Here is a 22,992-nt window from a genome sequence, read left to right on the forward strand (position 1 = left end):
TTCATATGGATTATCGCGTAAATAGAGTGAATCTCTACCTTTTAAGAAAATTTATATTGCTAAATGTGTCATTTGAGAAAAGCTTATTTTGAAGCTTTCGTGTTAAAATGATGCAGTTTTCTCTATACATATATTATATCTACATAGTACTGCTTCCTTGACCACTACATAAACTTTTAGTGTTAAACCTAAAAACCAGTTTCTATTACGGTTTGAGAAAGTTTAAATGTCACATACAAGAAAATATATATGCAGCATGATTTGACACGTTCTTACCGCCAAATATTCAATTCAGAAAACGGCCAATAGTACTTCATTGTGCAATATGCATCCTTTTATTATATTTTATACTAGCTTTCCGCCCGCGGCTTCGCCCGCTTTGTGAAACATCATAAATTTTATACTAAAAACTTCCTCTTGAATCAATATCTATTAAAAAATACCGCATTAAAATCCGTTGCGTAGTTTTAAACATTTAAGCATACAAATGGACATAGCGACAGAGAAACCGACTTTGTTTTATACATACTATTAGTGACAAACAGCGGATCTTTCTTTTCCGGCATAAAGTTAAAGATTTGTTAATTTGCAATAAGCCCGATTTTAAAGGTAGGTAGGTAGCATAGAAATAGTCCATTATCGGAACTATAATTAATTTGTATATGTTTTACATCCATAGATCCGCCAAAGCGCGAACTGCAGATGCTCTCAGAATAATAAACAAACATACTAAAATACAGAAGTAACCGCAGATAATATAAAATATAGCATATTAACTTTTACCGTTAAAATAAACATTCATAGATATTTGGAACATAACCTAAATATATTTTAAGAAATAATCAATAGTTGTGATGTATCTGAACCTTATAGAGATGTGTGGATGATGGATGTTTAGATGTTAATTATGTATGATGGCGATTGCAGAAACTTATTGGATTTATTTGCACGAACTGTAATGCAACTTAATTATAATAAATATTACTTTGAACACTCAAATTATAATATCTCATTCACTTCTAAGCCAGTTTTCGGTAGAATTTTATAATAGCATGACTTTCATTAAAATATTTTTTTACAATCTTTGTTGACTTTGTAGTAATACAAATATAATATTAATAGATATTATGTTTGACTGTGAGCAAACTTTTTCTTTAGCTTGACTTTGCAAAGAAACGAGATCCTTTTCAATTCGGCTGAAATGTATAAGTCGTGAATAAATTTAGGTCGAATTCCATCATCTTTATGGGTAAGGCAATAAAACGTGGTCTGATTGGCCCGGCTAATACGGTCGTAAAACTATACAAATACGTCAGACCGAGAAATATATAGGTGCGGTCTATTTTTCCATATCGCTGATGTGTGATCTCTTGATTAATATAGACTTTATTGGTATAGTTTGTCGTATGTTAATATAGGTAAGAAAATTGGACATAATAAGTAACAGTATACGACTCCAAGCTGGAATTAAAATACAAAATCAAGTAATTAAAAACTTTCATATCATAGGTACGTCAAACAATATACATCGTATTGAATAATAATTATATTTTAAAATAACTCTTCATTATTAATGAATACTGCGGGCTTCCGAATCTCAATTAAAATAAAATATACCTAAGACTTTATCGTAGGTTATGTTATCGTACGTTATTATTCTTATATTATAAAGTATTTATAAGAGACAAAACTGAAAAATACATTTTCATATGTTTACCTTACTTATAGCTGACCCGACAAACGTTGGTCTAAGGGCCACTCTTATCACTTAGGGCTATAAAATAGTTTATGACCTATTCTCAGACCTCTGAATATGCTAAAAAGGGGCGGAATTTCCCATAAATCGACCTAGCCTTTTCGTACGCTTTTCTCTAGGCATATAATATATTATCACACGAGATTTTTTAAATCCTACTAATATTATAAATGCGAAAGTTTTCACGCAAATACTACTGAACCGATTACAATGAAATTTAGCACACATATAGAGGGTAACTTGGATTAACACATAGGATAGGTTCTATCCTGGAAATCCCACGGGAAGGGGAGCTATGCGGGTTTTTCTTTGAAAACGCGGGTGAAGCCGCGGGCGGAAAGCTAGTAATATAATAAACTAGCTTTGACAAAAATAAGTATGTATAGCTGACAATTATGATCAAAATTTGCTCAGTGGCTTTCGCTTGAAATAGTAACATCCATACATCATATTATTATATTCCTACAAATGTTCACGTAGGATAACATACCTTTTCTGTGCAAATGTATTACTTCGTTTATTCAAAGAAATTGTAGTGTTTGTGCTTATAATCTTAATGTATTTTTTTTAACGTGTAACTGTAATGGTAATAAATGTATTGTTATATCGTATATATAAAAATGAATCGCAAAATGTGTTGGTAAGCGCATAACTCGAGAACGGCTGAACCGATTTCGATAATTCTTTTTTTATTATATTCCTTGAAGTACGAGGATGGTTCTTAAGTAGAGAAAACGTAAACATGTACCACGGGCGAAGCCGGGGCGGACCGCTAGTATTATATAAATAATTTGGAAAATCCAAAAGTGCACGCCTCATATTTTTTTTTAAATAAATATTTATTAATTATTATTTTTGTTTATTTAATAACAATTAAACCATATCGAATCAGACCCTGAAAAATGAAAGGGTTCTATTCCTGAGCATACTCAAGCGTAAGAGAAAAAAAAAGACTCGATTAGTAAAGTATTTCGGTCGCTATCGTGTTAACAAGAAAAAGGATCCGCACATACAGACACACGGACGTCCAAGACAGAACTTTTTTAAACTGTTTTTTAACTAGTTTAAATAACAAAAATGACATCAAAAATATCATGAACGTTAAAAATAGTGTTTTTTCTTAATATGTGTGTGTATGTATTATCTTACAAGTGCAATGTATGATACATAAAGACATTTTAAGTTTGAAAAATCAGATGTTTTGCGCGAAGTGACAGTAGTACCCACCTCAACGCTTCGCTTATGAGGCGTGCAATAAATACATTAACGTACCTATAATGTATAGAATTATTTGCGTTGTCGTGAACATTTACATAACGTGTACATAAAAAATAGATTTTACAAAAAGTCAATGTTCTTTAACAATAAAACGAGTGGAAAAGTTGTACAAATGTTAAGTTGTTATAACGACAACTGTATGGACCAATGTGAAGTTAGAGTGGTTTCCATTCGGAGTATCATTTGGAAGTTTGTTTTGACGAATGTTCAGTTATTCTTTTATCTGATATTATGTTGATTTTATTTAGTTACTTGAAAATGAATAATTTTAGATATTATATGTAATGGCAAATATTAAATCATCCATATTTCATCCGGTGGCTTAATGTTATTTATAAAAAAAAATATTTATTTCATCTCTTAATCACCATAACTTGTAAGCTATGTCCAACTGCATGCTTGTAAAATTTAATGCAAATCTTTAGGTCTATATTTTTGCAACAATAAATTATATAATGCACCAAGTAATATGCACCTATGTTATTACTTAACTTTTGAAGCTTGTATCCATCACTATAACATGTGACAAACACAAAGAAATACACAACATTTCATTATTCAACAATTTTTAAATTCAAGTATAATTATAGCTTAAGATAGCCTCTTAAATTAAACTATAATAAAACTACACAATCTCATTACAGCTTATCGCAGCTTAATAAAATAATTAGACAGCTTGTGACATTAACTCAAAGCATAATTATCCAAGTCATTTAATGCTAAAAGATTTCAGAACGCAACTTTGAGTTCCAAAAGAACGGGTAGCAAAAATGTTTTTATAAAATATTTTTTCACTGAGATCCGTTGCGATACAACTCCCCCGAGTTTTAATTAATTAAAAACGAAACTGACATTTTTCTATTTACATTTGGACATCGTTTGTTTCAATTATATAAATTAAAATGTTTTTCCGCTGATATAATAATTTTGTGGTGGGTGTAATTATTATTTTTTTGTTGTTATAACTTATAACACGGTCTTAAATGACTCTCTCTGACCTCTGACTGAGGACACTTTGACCGTGATTAAATTTTATTCTAAATCTTCAATATCTTAATAAAATGTTTCTAAATATTATAATATGAACTACATGTAATTTAACACACTTTATTCATAATTCATTTAAATTTACATTGTTAGTAATATTAATAATTGATCTAAAATAATAATATATCAATATTAAAATTTACCATTAAGTGTAGGTAGATAGAGACAATGTAAAAGCAAACCACATACTTGAAATTGAAAAACAAAGTCGCCATCACAAATTCAATTGACTCCTGTAAAACACGTTAAGAGAACAAAACTTATTTACCTAAACTGTCGAATCGTATATTCTATCCAAAGGATAATGAAGCGTCTAGAATTTTCTATTTTATGCGACTGGAAACTCTCTCTTGACCCAGACTTAAGTTTTAGAGTACGTCCGAGTATCGAAACTTGTGAATTTTATGGATGAACAAAAACTTGTTCCTCCGACTTACCTTTTGGAATTGTGAAATGAATGGAGATTTACTTTTTTGTGTGGCAAGTTAATGAACGGTATTTTCTAATGAGCAATCATATTTCAGTAAAGATTATAATGTGCAAATTGGTTTGTTACGTCAATATCACGTCACTTTATCTAGCCTCTTGAAACTGTGTAAACTGTATTCTCTAATCATCATCAGCCCATATAATATGTTCCCACTGCTGGGACACAGGCCTCCTATGAGAGTATAGGCCATAATCCACCACGCTGGCCTTCGGATCATGTTGATCAAAATATTACAATTTTAATTTGAAATTTAATTTTTACCAAACCTACATTGTGCGTCCACAGTGGCGTAACATTTACATAAAACACGGTTAACATTCAGTTTTTGACGATGTTCCAGCGATGTTTGCACCGTGACATTGTGAAAATGTATTTTATCATGTTTTACAAATTTTGCAATACACCTACTACATAATTAACGAATTACAAAAATTATATTTATTCTTATCACACATTGTGTGTGTTGTTATTATGCCTGGAATATTATTAAAGTAAACTAAGACCATTTTTGACGACTACAAAGACTACAGTATATACAAAACTAACTGCGCTCTGCGGTCTCACCCGCGTGGCTCCGTTCTTGTTGGTAATAACGTAATGATATATATAGGCCTATAGCTTTCCTCAATAAATGGGCTATCTAACACCGAAAGAATTTTGCAAATCGGTCCAGTGGTTCCTGAGATTAGTGCGTTCAAACAAACAAACAAACTCTTCAGCTTTATAATATGTATTAGTATAGATATATGGGATAAACGGAAGCGAATAATTATTAGCATATTTCTAACAAATTTTAATCTAAACTTTATGTTCATAAGAGTCTTAATTTGAAAACTATCTATTCCATCAACACGAAAATAATTTTCCAAATCATCTGCATCTGTCGAATAAAATATTTTACTCCATTCCGCACGAACATTTTGCACCTTCAACTTTAAAATTCTAAGTCATATTTGTAAGTGCGGTCCGGGTCAAAGTTTCTCGTCCTCTAAAATAAGCTTTCTTTGCAAGTGTCCCTCCATTCAGAGGGTTCCTGGTCGTTTGGGAAACTTCGATGGCTTTCGGCCTCAGGAGAGCTTTACCAGAATTTGCTTACAACGTATACCATCCGCAGGAAACTTTGCAAAAATTCCCCTTTATATTCTACAATCCTGTTCAGAAAACAGACACATTGTTCTATCAAAACAGACATTCAAAAATGCTCATATTACACAATACACATGCTTTCCAAGCCATTTGGTTTCAAACGTCAGAATGTTCAATGCAAACGTTGTTAGTTAGTCATAAATATGCGAATTCGAACACAGATACCTGTACAATCCATGATGTATGAGTAACGGAATAACTGCCATCAATTTCAGAGGACTTCCAACTCAATTAATTTGCAACAGAGTTCAGAATAGCGAGCCAGTGTTCGTGACTTGTTTCGTTTATGTTTCGGACACGGCTAATGTAGTTTACATATCGGCCATGATAGGGTAAAATAATGTACCACAATTGTGCGTAATGAGTTACGTGCGCTATTTTAAAGGTTTTTAAGCTGATTAAGGTTTTATCGTTTAAATGATTATACACTTTTATGAATGCTTTTACTACGTTTTTGTTATTCTAGTGCTTTTTATTTGGGCTGTAAAAATAGTTCTTACCGTGACACTTTTTTGAAAATGATTGATAATTGCGGAAGAAGTCGCGGGCAACAGCTAGTTTAATAATAAGTTTGCGAATGAAATAAAAAGATATCCATAGTCATCCGCTAAATCATGCATTTGGCTTGATTAAAATATTGCCAGATTATGCATTATGCAAAACAATCTACTACAAACCATCAATTTATACCCCTCTATTTTGTAAGCTTTAATGGTGTAGATGTAAAGAAAAAAATATATCTACGCTTACAGTATCATAAGCTTTTGATAAAGTTCCAAGTTTTTCCAACTTTCTTACCGAAGCCGTTACAGTGACAAGTAAAAATTAAAATATTAAAGCACTTAAGACGATACACGAAAAAAAATCCACTGCTTGGCGGGCGGAGTCTAAGCTCGCTATCGCGAACGCGGGTGTGCGCGAAGTCATTCTTGCAAACTCGCCGCGCTGCCGCTGGCCGACTCGGGACAAACATGTATGGAGTCGTCATACAGTTATAATATTGTCATACATTTATTTAATTGTTGATTTATTGGTTTTATTTTCTTGCTTATAAACAAATAATCTTCTTTTTAACAACTACTTAGACATTATTAATTTAGTAAGTTGATGTAAATGTTCTTGGATTATATCCTGTAACTGTGCCTTATATAAATAAATAAATAAATAAATTATTAATAATTTCGTAATGTTTACTTTATTACAAAATAATACAGGTTATAAATAATCTTTAAAATAACAAAAAATATTGTTACTCTGAAAAAATGAAATGGTACTCAATAACGCGGACTACTGAATTGATTTAGATAGAATTTGATGCTGACGTAGATATTACATCATGCCCAGAAATGAAAGGTACTATTTCTGAAAGAAGTTATAAACCCTAATTCTTCTCAGTCAAAGTCAAGAGTGGAAGATATCACTAATACAGTAAAACTGATGCGAAACTTTGGATGTTAATTTGTATATTTTTTTGTTAGTTGTTACTTAATCACGTCAAGACTACATTACCAATTTTGATAAAATATAGCTAATTGCCTGGATTTACACATAGGATACTTTTTATCCGAACTGAACACTTCTGTGGGAAAAAACAGGATTCACGATATAACCTAATTCCACGCGGGCAAAGCCGCGGTCGGAATGATATTTTTTTAAATAAAAAAATTGTTTTAAAAAAAACACAAAATATATTGACGCATGTATTTATTTTTTGCACTCTATTATAATTGTAATTATTCATTACAAATAATCAAAATAAAATAGCCAGAACAAAGTTAGGCCCTGGTAGGGTAGGTAGGCAGGTACAGCAATGTGAGACGAACACTGGCTTATTTATACCAATGATAATGTATTATAAACATTAAATTAAGTTTACAACAAAAATACATAATATTAGCTAATGTGAAAACGAATCAACCAATCATCCCACAACAATGAAATGTGCACACAAATATTGATCCAAATCGGTTCATGTGATTAGGAGGAGTGACTGCAGCGCCATCTTCCGGGCCCAATTGTGTTTCCAGATCACCCAGGAACTCAATTTAATATACTTACACAAAATTTTTCGAAATGAAAACTCACATTACTATGTAAATATGAATATAAACCTGTTTTAGTACTAAGCAATTTCCCGCACAGGTGTAGTAAGTATAAATGAAATAAATATCAACATCAAATTCTTTATACAATATACTTATCTACCACCTACTAAGAAATGTAATTCTTGAAATTTTTTCGTATTTTTTTAAATATAATACTACTCCAATGAGCTCCTGTTCCATATTACGGCCACCATACTTCCACTAAGTTCACCATGATTTTTTATTTCTTTGCACTTTGTTGCTTTTTGCTAAAAATGGAATCATGCGATAAAACCAGTAGAGCGTTGATAACATACATTTTTGGCTGAATAAAGGTACTTACGAAGGAGTGGGTTCACATTGTGAACAATCAGTGGGTTTATTTTCCTTCTGGATTCCGGATTTCTGAAAAGATTATCTATGCTATAAATGAAAAAAATCTTACACATTCGTTATGTACTTAAAACAGGGGTACATATCAAACATCGTCTATAATACAATTATCATCAAATTTAAAATAAAACCAACTTACTTCATTAATTTGTTCCAATTGTAAGCATTCTTTTTCCTCCAACCTTTATGTTTCTTCTTCTTATTTTCTTTATTGTCCCCATTTGTCTCATTTTGTCTTATTGTGTTGTCACCCTTTTTTACGATGGCGCGAGCGACACAAGTTCCCCGTGTGACGGCCGTAGCGGGAATGACTCGTAGACATAGTAGGTAGACGTATAGGTTGTATATTTTATAGTTAATATCCAAAAAGTCGTAACTTTACGTTTGTTATTTTGAAGATGCCAGAGATTATAAAAAAATAACAATGAGAACTTTGTATTTTTTTTCTATCTAGAAAATATCATGGAATCATGTTTCTAAAACGGTAGACGTATTGTGTTACTATTGAACTTTCTTGTCAAGAATTTTCATCACGACAACTTTAATAATATAAAAATTACGAAGGTTTAAAAAGGGCCGTAAATGTTAGAAAAATTAATTCATCACCTTAAAATGCACGGCTAATTGAAAATATCCATTACTTAATTGCTTGTCTAAGTTTTCCCAAGTGGGTATTATCTTTAATTTATAGTTATAACAGCTTTTGCGTGCGAACCCGTATGATGGTGGTCCCAAGGGACAGGACTAGTATAGTAAATTATATTTAAAGTCAATTATGTTAATAAAAAAAATATGCTTCGTTTTTAACCGACTTCAAAAAAATAGATTTGATTTTATTAATTACTACATATTATTTAGATGTGCTATTTATTAAAAAGGTTAAGTAAGAGTCGGTGCCAAGCACTAAGCACTTATTATTAAGCCCGTGCACCGACGTCAAACCTTTTTAGTAAATAGCATATCTGAATAATATGTATCTAAGTACTTAATTAATAATATCAAATCTTTTTTATTTTTTACTTTTCCGTTTTTGAAGTCGGTTGTTTTTAACGTAGTTATTTTTATGTCATGTCAATCCTTCATCATACAAACCATCACCAAATCGATATTATGGGTTAAATTTCAGAAAAATTATATCGAACTATCTTCTAGATAAATTTTGATAAAATCAACTTATGAGCTTTATATGTGCTATTAATGTCGAAAATAGCAAGTCATGTTAACACATTATTGTGTAACTAAGTTAGATAACTGATGATGAAATTAAGCGTTATAGTATAGCTTATTGTGAATAGGTTCTGTAATCTATCCAAATATGAATTACTACTTTAAATCGACTAATTTTACACGCTTTATATTAGCTTCACCTGTATGTTTGTAACCGACTTCTTTGGGCGCGATTTGACCCACTTTAAACGGCCAGATTTCGTTCAAACTTTGTAGATTTATTGAGGACCGATGACAGTACACTAATTTGATAAAAATTTTCTATTTTTTAGTTCGGTTTTCTATAAAAAGCGTGTTTTTTAGTTTTTTTTAACTATTATTATCTTAATATATATAAATCTCGTGTCACAATGTTTGTCCTCAATGGACTCCTAAACCACTTAACCGATTATAATAAAATTCGCACACCATGTGCAGTTCGATCCAACTTGAGAGATAGGATAGTTTAAACATGTAGGTACCACGGGCGAAGCCGGGGCGGACCGCTAATTTTTTAATAAATCTCTTTTCCTACAGAAACGTCCAACATTAAGTAAGATGTTACATAAACATCGTACCGCAAACCACGTTCCTAACTAAGCAGCCAATTCCCGAGCTTATTTGGGCAAATGCAAAAACAAAAAGGTCCAATTAGCGTCCCCGTAATAGCGTGCTTCAAACCACAACTGCATGCGACCGCACCCGTGTTTGTCCATTTAGGAATAGGCGCGGTTGATTCTTTTGGAATTAGGTATTACGATTTATAGTGCTGGGGCTAATTGTCTCGATTATATCTTTGTGTCTTTGTGAGTTTATAATATATTTTTACAGTTACATGTAAGGTTGAAATTGAAGGTATATTAACGATTGAAGTGATTGTTCGATGTGCGTTTTAGAAATTATTGTACTGTTTTAGAAGGTTTTAAATGAGTAGGCTCTTCTGTTTTCTACGAATTAGGTATTATACATAATTTACACTGCTAGCTACTGTTTTCTCTACGATTATTATGTGAAAAACATTTTCATGAAAACATTATGTGTTTTAAAAATATTCTCACAGCGCATATGATTTCATTTAGCTGGGAGCATTTGCCGACATTAGGCGAGATCGTTAAGGCGAGCTTAGTCCATTAGCCGAAGGCGTTATGTTGAAATCTTTATTAGACCATTGATATATGTGTTCTAGATTTTTTGCGTTTCCTTTGGAAGTGTTTTGGTAAAAGTTATTTATATCAGAAAAGTGCAATAGACATAATAAAATGATGATCGTTTTATTTTTTTGTTTAAAGCTTTAAGCTCTCCTGGCTTCGCTGTATTTATATATGTTCAAAATTCGTATAAATCGACACTGTAAGATACAGATAAGTCAATTTACTTGTTAAAATATTCTTTAAAAGCAACATTTATTGCTCATTATCTTATAATATAAGAATTAATCGCCGATTGTGTTGGCAAGCGCAATACTCGAGAACAGCTCAACCGATATCGATAATTATTTTTTTATAATATTCCTTGAATTATGAGGATAGTTCTTATGGAGAGAAAACGTAAATATGTACCTCGAGCGAAGCCGGGGCGGACAGCTAGTTTCAAATAATAAGTAGTTAACCATTCCATATAGTTAAATCAACTCTACATTATAACACATTCCACTTATCTTGTGCACTAGCTGTGCTCCGCGGTTTCAACCGCATTGCTCCGCTCCTGTTGGTCTTAGCATGACTATATATTATAGCCTATAGCCTTCCTCGATAAATGGGCTATCTAACACTGACATAATTTTTCAAATCGGACTAGTAGTTCCTGAGATTAGCGCGTTCAAACAAACTCTTCAGTTTTATAATATTAAGTATAGATTAAAGATAATGCTACGAAAAAACTTTTTCAAGAAGATATTCACTTTACTAATCACAAACTTAGGATGTAAATTATTCACGTAAACGTTCAGTCTCGAAACGGTTAATCAACTGAACGCAGCCCTTAACTTAAATATATAATTCCGATGTTCCCTGAAATTTATCGTGTGTAATTTTAGTGTAGGTGTATTTTATTTTATAATTTACACTTTGTATTGTTACCTCTTGCTGGAATAGTTTAGATTTTTTAAAGAAACACACAATTCACTTGACACTTTTATTTAGATTGTTATTATAAAAACCTGACCGATTTTGTTACATCATCTTCAGGTACTTTGTTTTAGTATTTATTATAATGCACAAACTACACTTTATACTTTGAGACATGTCTAAATCCATAATCTAGATGTATTTATATGCAAATAGGCTGGCAATGTTATTATAGAATATTCATTTATTATTTTGGGTTATTATTGGTCAATTATTCAATATCAATATGAATTATACATTCACACTAATGTTATCATAAATGCGTATATGCTGTCGTCTACATATTCACGGCTATACCACATCACTGATTTATATGAAATTTGAATAGATAATAATATCTAAGAATAGGTAAAAATATATAATATAAAAAAAAAAAACTACTGATTTGGATAATTTAAAATTTAACTGATGGGTTAAAAAGTTGAAGCTTTTACCCATGCTTATGTCTTCGGAAGAAACCACGAGGCATAGCTTGTGATAAAATAATTTAAAGAAAATGACATGACAACTTTACTTTTCATTTGTTTTCAAATCTACCAAGTTATTAAAGTGAGGTTGTCAGATTTAATATCCTCTGCCAGCTGCGAAATTCTTTATTACGATGTGACATAGTATTTCATTCATTTCTTTGTATTTGTTTTTCTTTGCTCTTCTTTCATCTTGTTTCGAACGACGACATACTTACCACATAATATTATATCTATAAAATAAACACATAACAAAAATTAATATTATTATTAGTGTTGCCGAACTATCGATAGTTTGACTATCGATAGTTGACCTTGAAAATAAGTCAGAATATCGATAGCACTATCGATAGTATCGATATTATCGATACTATCGATACTATCGATAGCGTTAATCATGGAATACTATTGATGAACTGCAATAGTATCGATAAAATCGATAGTATTGATTGCCAATAGTTGCTATACTATCGATACTGTCGATAGTATCGATACTATTGCTACTGAATATTGCAACTACAATCGATACTATCGATAGTACTGATACTATCGATAGTTTTGAGCTATCGATAGTAGTAAATTGTGCAATAGTATTGTTCACGATTTCTTGGTATAATGGGTCAGTCAGTGCCACAGCAGCATATTATGACTCAGTTTAAAAGTTAAGACTAGTATTTGGTTTAATCGTTGTAATAAAGAGACATCTAGTTCTAACATCTAGTTCTCTGTCATCCACTATAATATTATTGATAAAGCAATACTATCGAGAAAAAGGTCACTATCGATGGGACGATATTATCGATAGTATCGACACTATCGATAGTATCGATAGTTCGTTCGATATTGAGCTTCGATAGTATCGACACTATCGATAGTATCGATAGTTCGTTCGATATTGAGCTTCGATAGTATCGATACTATCGATGGTATTGCTATGTGTCGATAGTATTTACGCTTATAGGACTATCGATACTATCGATAGTATCGACACTATCGATAGTATCGATAGTGCTATCGATACTATTGCTTTTCCCCAACTATCGATAGTTAATCGATAGACTATCGATAGTGGACTATCGAGCGGCAACACTAATTATTATGAAAACCGAAAAAAGCCCAACTACTAATAAGGGGTCATTACCATAATTCTGATGATTACAACGACACATCATAAGTCAATCCGTCCAGCTGTTTGGGCTGTAGGACGTGCCAAAAAAATATACATACATACATACACTCGAAAAACAACCCGCCACACGCCTTCTTTCTTTAAAAAAAATAGAGGATTAAGTAACCTACATGGATAACTCGGAATTTTTCATAGCATCGGCTTAGGATCGTTATAAGTGTGGACTTCCTGACACACGAGTATAACTTTAACCACAAATTAACTCTAAAAGCTACTGTTAACTCGCCCCTTTCGGTAAAACGTACAATAGCAAAGTTTGGAAGCGACAAACGGAACTACAGACAATTTATTGTTCATGTCTGTACTAAGGAGTTGATGAGGGTTTGTTAATCCGGTAATTCCAGAAAAATTTTGGGGATAAAATTATATTTTGAATCGGTTGAATATATTCGTGGATTACGTGTTTAGATATTTTAATAGTTATTAGGGAAATTGATTATTTTTTTAATTGCCAACAGATTTAAAATACGTTGATCACATTTTATCATGAAAGCTAAGAAATAGGTTCATGTATTATTGAATTATGGAATCTAAATTGTCGGATAGAAAAAGTAAATGTAAAAAAGGACCGTGTTGTAAATTCTTTTTGTGTCTTTTTCAGGCGATAACACAGGGAGAGGTTATAAACACAATGTATAATATGCATTAAAACAAAGTACAATAAAATATAACTTCACATTTTGTTAGCCTTAGGGACACACAGACTGCAATCTTTTCTTTAATATTTTTATTACAAAAGAAATAGATATTCTTATTCTACTGTAAGCAATCAGAGATATTTTTAAAACAAAGTTCATTGCTCTTTTTTAAGATGGCCGTCAAAATGTAGCTGTAATGTTAATGGAGTTCGGACGGTTAATGATACGAGATTTAAATATTACAAAGAAAAGTTCATGAAAGATTCCGTTTAAATGGCGCGTTTTTAAATGGAGAAATTTTAAATTATGACTTAAAGGATTTTCTTCTCGTTCCACGCTACATTGGACGGCAATAGAGGTGATTTTGCCTTGTCTTTGCATTTAAAGAATGATAAATTGTAGAACTATTTTTTTAATTTTCTCCGTCCTGGATATTTTGACGTTATTCAGGCGAAGATTTTCTTAATGGACTTCAATTGTGACTTACCGGTAAATGCATTTTCTTCAGACATACTTGAAAAATGAAATGCTGTGTCTTTATTGAAGTAGTACACTTGCAGGATTTCAAAGCCAAGTTTTGTTCAGATTCCTTTTTATAACAAAAATACGTTTATTTATTTATTTATTATTTATATTTTCTGTGCAACGGATTATTAAACATTATATCATTACCACAAAAACCTTAGTAAAAGAAACACGATTTCTCACAACATACTAAAACATAATATGTAGCATGAAATTGTAGCCTGGCACTTAGAACACTAAGCTATATGAATAATTAAGTGCTAGAAATAGGACGCTACTAAGGTGGGATATAATTAGCCGACGAAATAAGGAATATTATAAAATTAGTACACGTACATCTTCACTGCCACTTTGATTAGGGGAAATGTTTGTTGGAGATGAAAAAAGTACTTTTATAAGAATTCAGAAGGTAGATAATTGGAAGTTGTAGTGTTTTAAATTTCTGATACAGTACGTAGTGCTATCAGCTGTCTGAACTAAATAGTTGTGTTTCGTTTGATTTCCCATAGCTTAGTTTTTTGCAGAAATAATAATTTATCTGTTTAATCTAAGTATAATCGTTTATGAAGTGCCAATCAATATAATATTTTTAAACTAATTAGGCATTAGTTTTTTGCACTTTCAATTATCAATAATTCCGAACAATGTTTCTGAATATACCTAAGAATTGTGAAATTGAGAGAATAATAGTAATTTATGTAAAGTTGAATAAAGTAAGTAAGTTATTCTTTTATCAAAAATGATAAGAGGCTTTCCCAGAAATAAACTATAAGAATAACTTTAAACTTCCAAAAATCGGCGATGCGGTGAAAATTTTGGCATACTTACAAGCGAATCACAAAGATTCGCGGCAACGTTTTTGTGCCGTTGCTTTAAACGAAATTTTTATTTGAAGCTAACGCTCTTCGGACAAAAGGCGAGCAAAAATGGCCTGCGAACACTTTGAATTATTAATGTTACTGTGGAGATTCTTGGAAAGCATTTCTTGTATTATTTTCATAATCATCTGACGTAAATGGAAGCTGAGGTAATAATATTTCCTTGAACGTTCGTTATGATTTGTGTGTTTTAATGTTGGTCTATTGTCTTCAATTTTAAAGAAATAGTTTGCATTTTCTCGTCTGCGATTTTGCAAGTATTATATTCGTGTAAGGATTTTTATATTTTTACATGAATTTTATCATTTTGTTAAAAAAAGTGAGGTGTTTAAATATCTAAATTTTTTTGCGGCTAGGATTTAATACATCTCAATTTATGGTAATAGAAGGTTAATTAACAATATATTGTTTTACAACCTTAAGGGTAGGATACCTACCCTTAAGGTTGTAAAGAATACCCTTAAGGTTATATAGAAAAATGTTTGAAATATTAAATATGACTGATAAGTCATATTTGATTATATAATAGATATATATATATTATTATATTATATTATTACTAATCCTAGAAATTTACAGGAGACGTATTCAACCTTAGGTAGGTGTTCAGGTATAAATAAGACCTGAACACAATTACTACATTCTCTTGCAAAACGAAAGAACGAATGTTATTTTAGGTTCGAACAGAAAGAGGATATAAAGAGAGAAGTTTTTCGGTCAAAGTAGAGCCACAATAAACTGCCGCTTTATTTATACCCAAAAAAACTGCGAACGCGTCGAACAGTCCAATTCACATGGTTAATTCGCAGTCATTTCCGAAAATCATGGCCATATTTATTTTTTACAGATGACGCACCGGCCAGTCACGCTTTGCCAATTCGACTGCAGATTGCAATTGAAATTTTATTGTCAGCGTTAAACACGCATTGTATTCCATTTTACAAATAATTTTAACTACTGAATATAACCGTTCATTCGATTCCGTGTTAATAATGCTTAATTGATATAATGTTTGCGAATGGTTGGGCAAATTAACGATACGATTCAATGTTCCAATCGAACGTTTGGTAAGTTTTGAATTTAGGTTGCTTGTAAGGTCTTTGGGATCTTATGAAAGGTGTTAATATACTTCAAGTGTACTGTTTTTGAACCTTGACCCCTTCTTAGGCCTAGTTAGCGAACGCACGTTAGGTAGAGGTTATGGATCTTCGTTGGAAAAGGCAAAAATTATTATTGTTCTTATAGGTACATCACATTATTTGTTTGCGTTCTATTATACCTATTTATCATTAATCAATTAGCCGCTTGCCACGTTGAATCTAAAAATAAGCTTCATATCCTATTTTACTGAGCTAAGAAAACAAAAAGTAATTTAATACTTTATTGAGTACAAACACAATTACAATCAAATCAAATTTTAACTCTGTATACCATTAACAAACACTTCAAAAACCAATAAAACAACATATTATGGCCTCAACAAAACCATTTACAAAAATAACAGCGAATCCCGGAGCTAAATAAAGATCTAAATGCAATTATGTTTATCTAGATTAGAAAGAGCTGAGTCATTGCGATCGAGGTAATCTGAAACCGTCTGTAATGAATAGGTGTGGCCGCTTTTGGACGCGGTAAATAACTAGCATGCTAGTGGAATACAAAATTGTATTCGGCATTTAAAAACTGTAATTTTATTTCAAAACGGTATTTAAAAACTGTAATTACGAATCGGAAGAAAAAAAACGCTTAAAAAATTGTTAAAGTTTGACATAGATAAGTATTGATTTTGGTTTAATAAATGGAGTTAGGTCCCGTTACTTAACGTGATGATATATTATGCAAATACGTTTTGTCTATTTCAAATTAGTAGATACCAACCATATTGATTTTGTCATAGTAAAAGTTAACACTTATCGTATTAAACACATGAAAAACTACATGCAAAGCTTTTTTGTCGCTAAACAATAATGAAATGTTATTTTATATTAATCTTGATAAATAAACAAAATCCATATCTACGTCCAAAAACTTATAATGAAAAATAATAATCAAAAAAATTTTATAAAACTGAAAGAAATAGCGCTAGTAACTAAATCGATGTAAAGTTATAGTGAGTCGGCACGATCCAATAGTTTCTATTTTAGGCCACTATTTCGGCTATCGATTCTTCGTACCTATTCATTCCAACTAAAATATATTTTATATGTATAATTTAATTTATAATATTTATGAATATATTTTTCGATAATATACTTCATCTTATATTCTAAATTTATCCAAATCTGTTCATCCGTTTAGGTGTAATAATGTGACAGATATAACTCTTAACTGTTTAAAATATATTTTATATGTGTAATTTAATTTATAAGATTTTTTTTCTCATCATCTTCTATTTCTATTCTTTTATCCAAATCTGTTCACCCGTTTAGGTGTAATGTAACATATATAACTCGTAACTGATATAAATATGTCAAGTAAATATTTAAATGTTACTTTGAAATATTATATTTAAAATAAAAGTTTCCATCAAGAAATGAAATCTAGTCTTAATGAAAGAATTGAGGCCGTTCGACTTAGTCGTGATCTCATTTCAACGTCTTATAATAGAATTAGCACTAATGTTTGTTTATTAGATTTTATGTGTATTGTGAATTGGCTTGCATGAAATCAAAATATTACTAAACCTATAGTGGAACTATAAATAGTGGAATACAGTACGATTAAGGGAGCAATATAATGTTTTATATAAGTGGGAAACATTTAATTAACGTAAATCTATTTTCTAATGAGATAATTTTAGTACAAAAACATGGTATAATAATGAGTAGTGAAAAAACCCTGAGAAGTTTATAATTCATAACATATATGTTTCGTCACTTTTATAACCATTATTTATAAAATACTGTATTTTTCATTAAAAGCGCACTCATTTAACGTGAATATTATTGTTAACCGCAGAATGTGTAATTACTATGCCAATTTGACACGAGTTATAGCTCATGTGACCATAATGCTAATCTTACTGGGATTATGTCATAATTACTTAAAAAAATAGTATCTTTTAGCGTTACATAACTGCCTTAAAGGATAGAATGGTCTTTAAGTTGTTCTATAAACTACTGCTAAAAATCTTCTTCCGTCTTTCAAAATTTCATTTCGATCTTTTTCTAACATGAACGAAAGTTGCCATTTCTTGATAAATATTATAGAAACCTGATCATTTTCGGCAGATATACATTAAAACTCCATCATCAAATGTACCAAAATAAAAGAAATAATTGCAAATAATTAGTAGTTCGATTAATTAAGCAACTTCATTGTTCGGAGCAGAGCTTCGGAAGCTTAATCGCCAACATACACCCGGGAGCTTAACGGATTATCGCCATTGCACTTAATCCCTACAACATATAATTTCAGTAATCTAAAAGTTAAATAAATGTATGATAAGTGGGTTTGTAGAATACGAGACGGCAAGAACTAAGAATACATTGGAATGTATGCTATATTATAAGGAAATGTTGCATTTTACGGGTATGCTTAAATTGATTGCACAATTTTTTTCTCATGTATATCACAAATCCTGACTTAACTATTTGTGTATGTTTATCACAAATTAAATACTTTGGTATGAATTACAATTAAACTAATATAATATGAAATAATGAATTATTCAATTAGGCCAATTCATGTGTATTTAGCAATTAGCAGCATATTGCAACAGTGGCTCTTAGTTACGACATCAACATCCGATATTTTCACAAAGATGTTTCACAAAAAAATAACCACATCAAAAAAAAAATACTTACTAATACAAATTCCATAATTTCTAGAACAATGGTAACACTAGTGTTACCCGCTTCATTTGCCACAATAATTTCTACGTAAAGCGTTTTATTGCGACGTTGAAATGTATTTTTGACCCGCGTTAATAAGGTCACGTTTCTGTTGAACCGTAAAAATACATCGAGCTTAGAACGAGAAAAAATATTTAATTAGACAGCCTGATATATGCTTGAGCATGCTTTAATTATTAATAACAAATTATATTAATTTACTAGCTTATATAGCCTATAGCCTTCCTCGATAAATGTTGTATGATTCAACAGAATCTAACACCGAAAGAATTTTTCAAAAAATCGGACCAGTAGTTCTCAAGACTAGCGCGTTCAAATAACCATTTTTAATAAAAGGAAATCTCTTGGGCTACAACTTAGGAAGATGTACTGGCTACTGTCGCGCAAGTCCGGTCTGTCGCTGGATAACAAGCTACTCCTTTACAAATGCATACTGAAGCCTATGTGGACGTATGGAATTGAGCTATGGGGCACGGCATCAAACTCCAATTTGGAAATCCTGCAACGGTTCCAATCAAAAATGCTGCGGATGATAACAGATACCCCGATGATGGTATGTCACAAATAACCAACTACATCGTGACCTGAATATACCCCTAGTGAAACAGTAGATATCCACAAGGCTGAAAAGCTACGCAAAACGTTTAAAAAACCATCCAAACGCACTTGCCTGTAATCTGATGGATACGGAAATCCGACATTTTAAAAGAATTAAAATAAAGGCCCCACAGGACCTCATAATATGAGGTCTTAGCATAATATAATGGATTGGTCATTGGACTAATACCATTCAAGTCACTTAATTTACCTTGATAACCTCTAGCTAAATGCCTAATTTTCAGGCAGATTGCAAGAAAAATCAGATATTAAAAAAAAATAACCAAACAAACTCTTCAGCTTTATAATATTAGTATAGATAATATAATAATATTCATTTATATCAGGCCACATAGCACATATTATAGTATCTATTAGTAAAATAGAGTTAGTACTACATTACATATTTATTTACACACTTTTACACTTTACACTAATTTTAAAAGCCAATTTCTATTTAGGACATTATCAAAACTATTCAATAGATTAATATTTGAACTTTTACGGTTTAAGACATTTATTTCTCAAAAAGATTACATTAATTGAATCACTTACAGAGAAATAATAATATAAATTATAAACATTTTTGCTCGCTTAACGTTGTACGTAGTAAGTAGTTTGTTAACACAAATAGAATACATTCAACAAGAATAACAAAAAAAAAATGGGCGGTAATTTTTATAAACATAATTTCAGACTACCCCAACGACATTCTAAAGATATAAGGCTTGTGTTCTAGGTAAAGATATGCTATTATCATGAGATATAAAATTAGTTTTATTTTTGTTAACACTTTGTTTTTACTAAATATATAATATGCATTTTAATAGTAAAAGTATAATATTTTATAGGTTTTATTTATGTTTATTTTTTATATTTATTTATATATTTTTATATATATTTTTTTTTTATTAAAATATTTAGTCTAAAAGATGTTTCTTTAACAATTTCTTGAAATTAGTTATCGATTTGGCTTCTTTAATATTTTTAGGCAATTTATTATACAATTGAACTCCTTCGAATAAGATACTCTTTTTCCCGTAACTTGTCCTGGTACAGGGCAGGGCTATATTGTTTGCGCGCCGAGTCATACGGTTTGTGTGTTGTATATTGGTGGAAAAGTTAATTAGAGAATGAACATTTTTAGTCAAGATTTTTTTTATTAACAGACATATATTAAATTGATAAGTTTGAGCCAGATTCATGAGCCGAGTTTTTTTGTATATGAGTGACGTGGGTGTTCGAGATTTATATTGAAATAAAGTTTTTATAATTTTATTTTGTGTTATTTGCAATTTTTTCAAATTTGTTGCTGATCCTGAACCCCAAACCTCGATTAGATAGTCAATATGTGACTTGACTAGGCTATTATAAATTGAATACCGCACTTTTTGTGGTAGACAACGAGCAATAGGTCGTAGCACGCCTATCAACGAAGTAAGTTTTTTACGTACTTTTTCGATGTGGGCTTTCCACGTGAGTTGTTTATCGAGAAGGAGACCGAGATATTTTTCTTTTAACTAATGCAATCTAATAAAAATAATATTATTAATTTCAAATTAAAGGTTTCTGTCAAGTTATCACGCTATGCATTTAATAATAGTTTATAATTAAAATTGTAAATTATTTTTAAACTAAACAATATGTATAAATTTAATATATTGTAGCAAAATGACGCTGTGTAAATTACAAACCATAAATTAGTGCTTCTGCCTGTTACCGTGAATTCGAGTCGCTTTTATTACTTTGTCACAAGATACGGGAATATACTTAGCTGCGGTTGTAAAAAAATATATAAAAAAAGTTTATTTCGTAGCCCTATACGTAATATACATATTATTAGATAAAATATCCATTTAAATATTATATGCTTCGCAATAACTAATCGAAACTAAATTTTATAAATTGGTATGACATTTTATCATCCTGATTGTGTAGCTCCACTTTTAAAAATATGTTTATCAAATAAATACATAATTTTTTATATTAGAGATATTTACCAGCGTATTCATTGACTGAAAGCTCACGCAATAGTAATTGGTAAAAACTAAACGACAAATCAAATAAATTTAATTCTAATCAACAATTCCACGATTGCAACAGTATTGACGTACAAATCGAAATTAATCAAATCGCTCGATATTTATTAGCCATTCATATCAAATGGCATAAATAATTTAACTTCGACTGTGGTAACAATCGCGAGTCAAATTCGATCAAACTGTATCACAATTACAGCGAATTCTGAAATTTACGTCCATAAATGTGCATTATTTGGTTGCAAGCGGACTAACGCAGTATGCCGTGGAGTTAAAGAACTGGATGGGAACAATTTAATCATTATTCTCACATTAAAGTTGTTCAAGAACGACAAAAGGATGTATAGCACGAAAATTGAAAATTGTGGGCGATTGTAAACTTGTAGAGTTTGTTTATAATGTTTTACTACGGCTAATAGAAGCGGTATCAATGAAATATTATGTTGGCTTCACAAAACATTTTTTGAATAAATATAGTACTTACTTGTACATACGCAAATATAAAATTTGATCAGCATTACTCAAATAATACTTAAAAAAATATTTATTCGGAATTCATGAAAGTGACGTGATGCATACAACAATGCTACAACATAATGCATACAAAGTTTTCACAATACAGAATGGTTAGAAAATTATTAAAAAGAACTATCATATTGTAATTTACAATATTTCACAACATTCTGTAGCTCGTTATAAATACACAAAATTAACTATCTAAAAAGTATTAAAAGTAATCTAGTTCGAATTTGTAGAAAATTTCATACTATTTATTCCAAGACACTTCTAGTGACTGGTTTATAGATCTACGACGCAGTCCGTACATTCACTAATGCAATTGCGTTACTCAAACATAATTTCGATCAACGCCTACCTCAAAATCTTCCGCAGTAAATTTATGTGTTTGGTTATAGTTAGCTAGGTGAATATGGCTCTTCTAGTAAACAAGGAAGTTTAATTTTCTACTATTTTAGATTTATTTTTATTATTTAAAAGATAGGGAACTTAATATTAGAGTAATTTTCTTAATTTTCGGAATATAATGAGTAATTTTAGATGGTTTATGTAACTTTATTGAAGAAAATCATAAAACAGTTTTTTATAACAGCAATTGAATTATTCAAAATGGGAGATATTATTATATCGAGTATTTACGTAATTGTTTTTAACAAAAATCCATTTAACTGCTTTGATATTAGAGATAGTTTATGTTTATGTTATAAAAATAGTATTATATTGTGTTGAGGACAAACATTATCTACTAGATTTCCGCCCGCGG

The 22,992-nt window shown here is 30.8% G+C and overlaps 1 protein-coding gene and 1 long non-coding RNA gene across 3 annotated transcripts in view; one reads left to right on the plus strand and one right to left on the minus strand.

Annotated features, from left to right (window-relative positions):
* bru3 (CUGBP Elav-like family member bruno 3) overlaps positions 1-22,992 on the plus strand; it is a 542,443-nt gene that overhangs the window by 95,893 nt on the left and 423,558 nt on the right. The gene's annotated exons all lie outside the window — the stretch shown is intronic.
* On the minus strand, positions 6,906-14,332 carry LOC149908735 (uncharacterized). Its single transcript, XR_016458644.1, has 4 exons — positions 14,308-14,332; positions 8,334-8,505; positions 8,145-8,206; positions 6,906-8,070 (listed from the first exon to the last, which is right to left on the minus strand). It is a non-coding gene; the product is annotated as an uncharacterized LOC149908735 (long non-coding RNA).

The sequence above is a fragment of the Colias eurytheme genome, chromosome 4, assembly GCF_061535395.1.
Source record: "Colias eurytheme isolate Ceu_HAF_F1 chromosome 4, ilColEury1 Martin Lab GWU primary, whole genome shotgun sequence".
In the NCBI taxonomy this organism is placed as follows: Eukaryota; Metazoa; Arthropoda; class Insecta; order Lepidoptera; family Pieridae; genus Colias; species Colias eurytheme.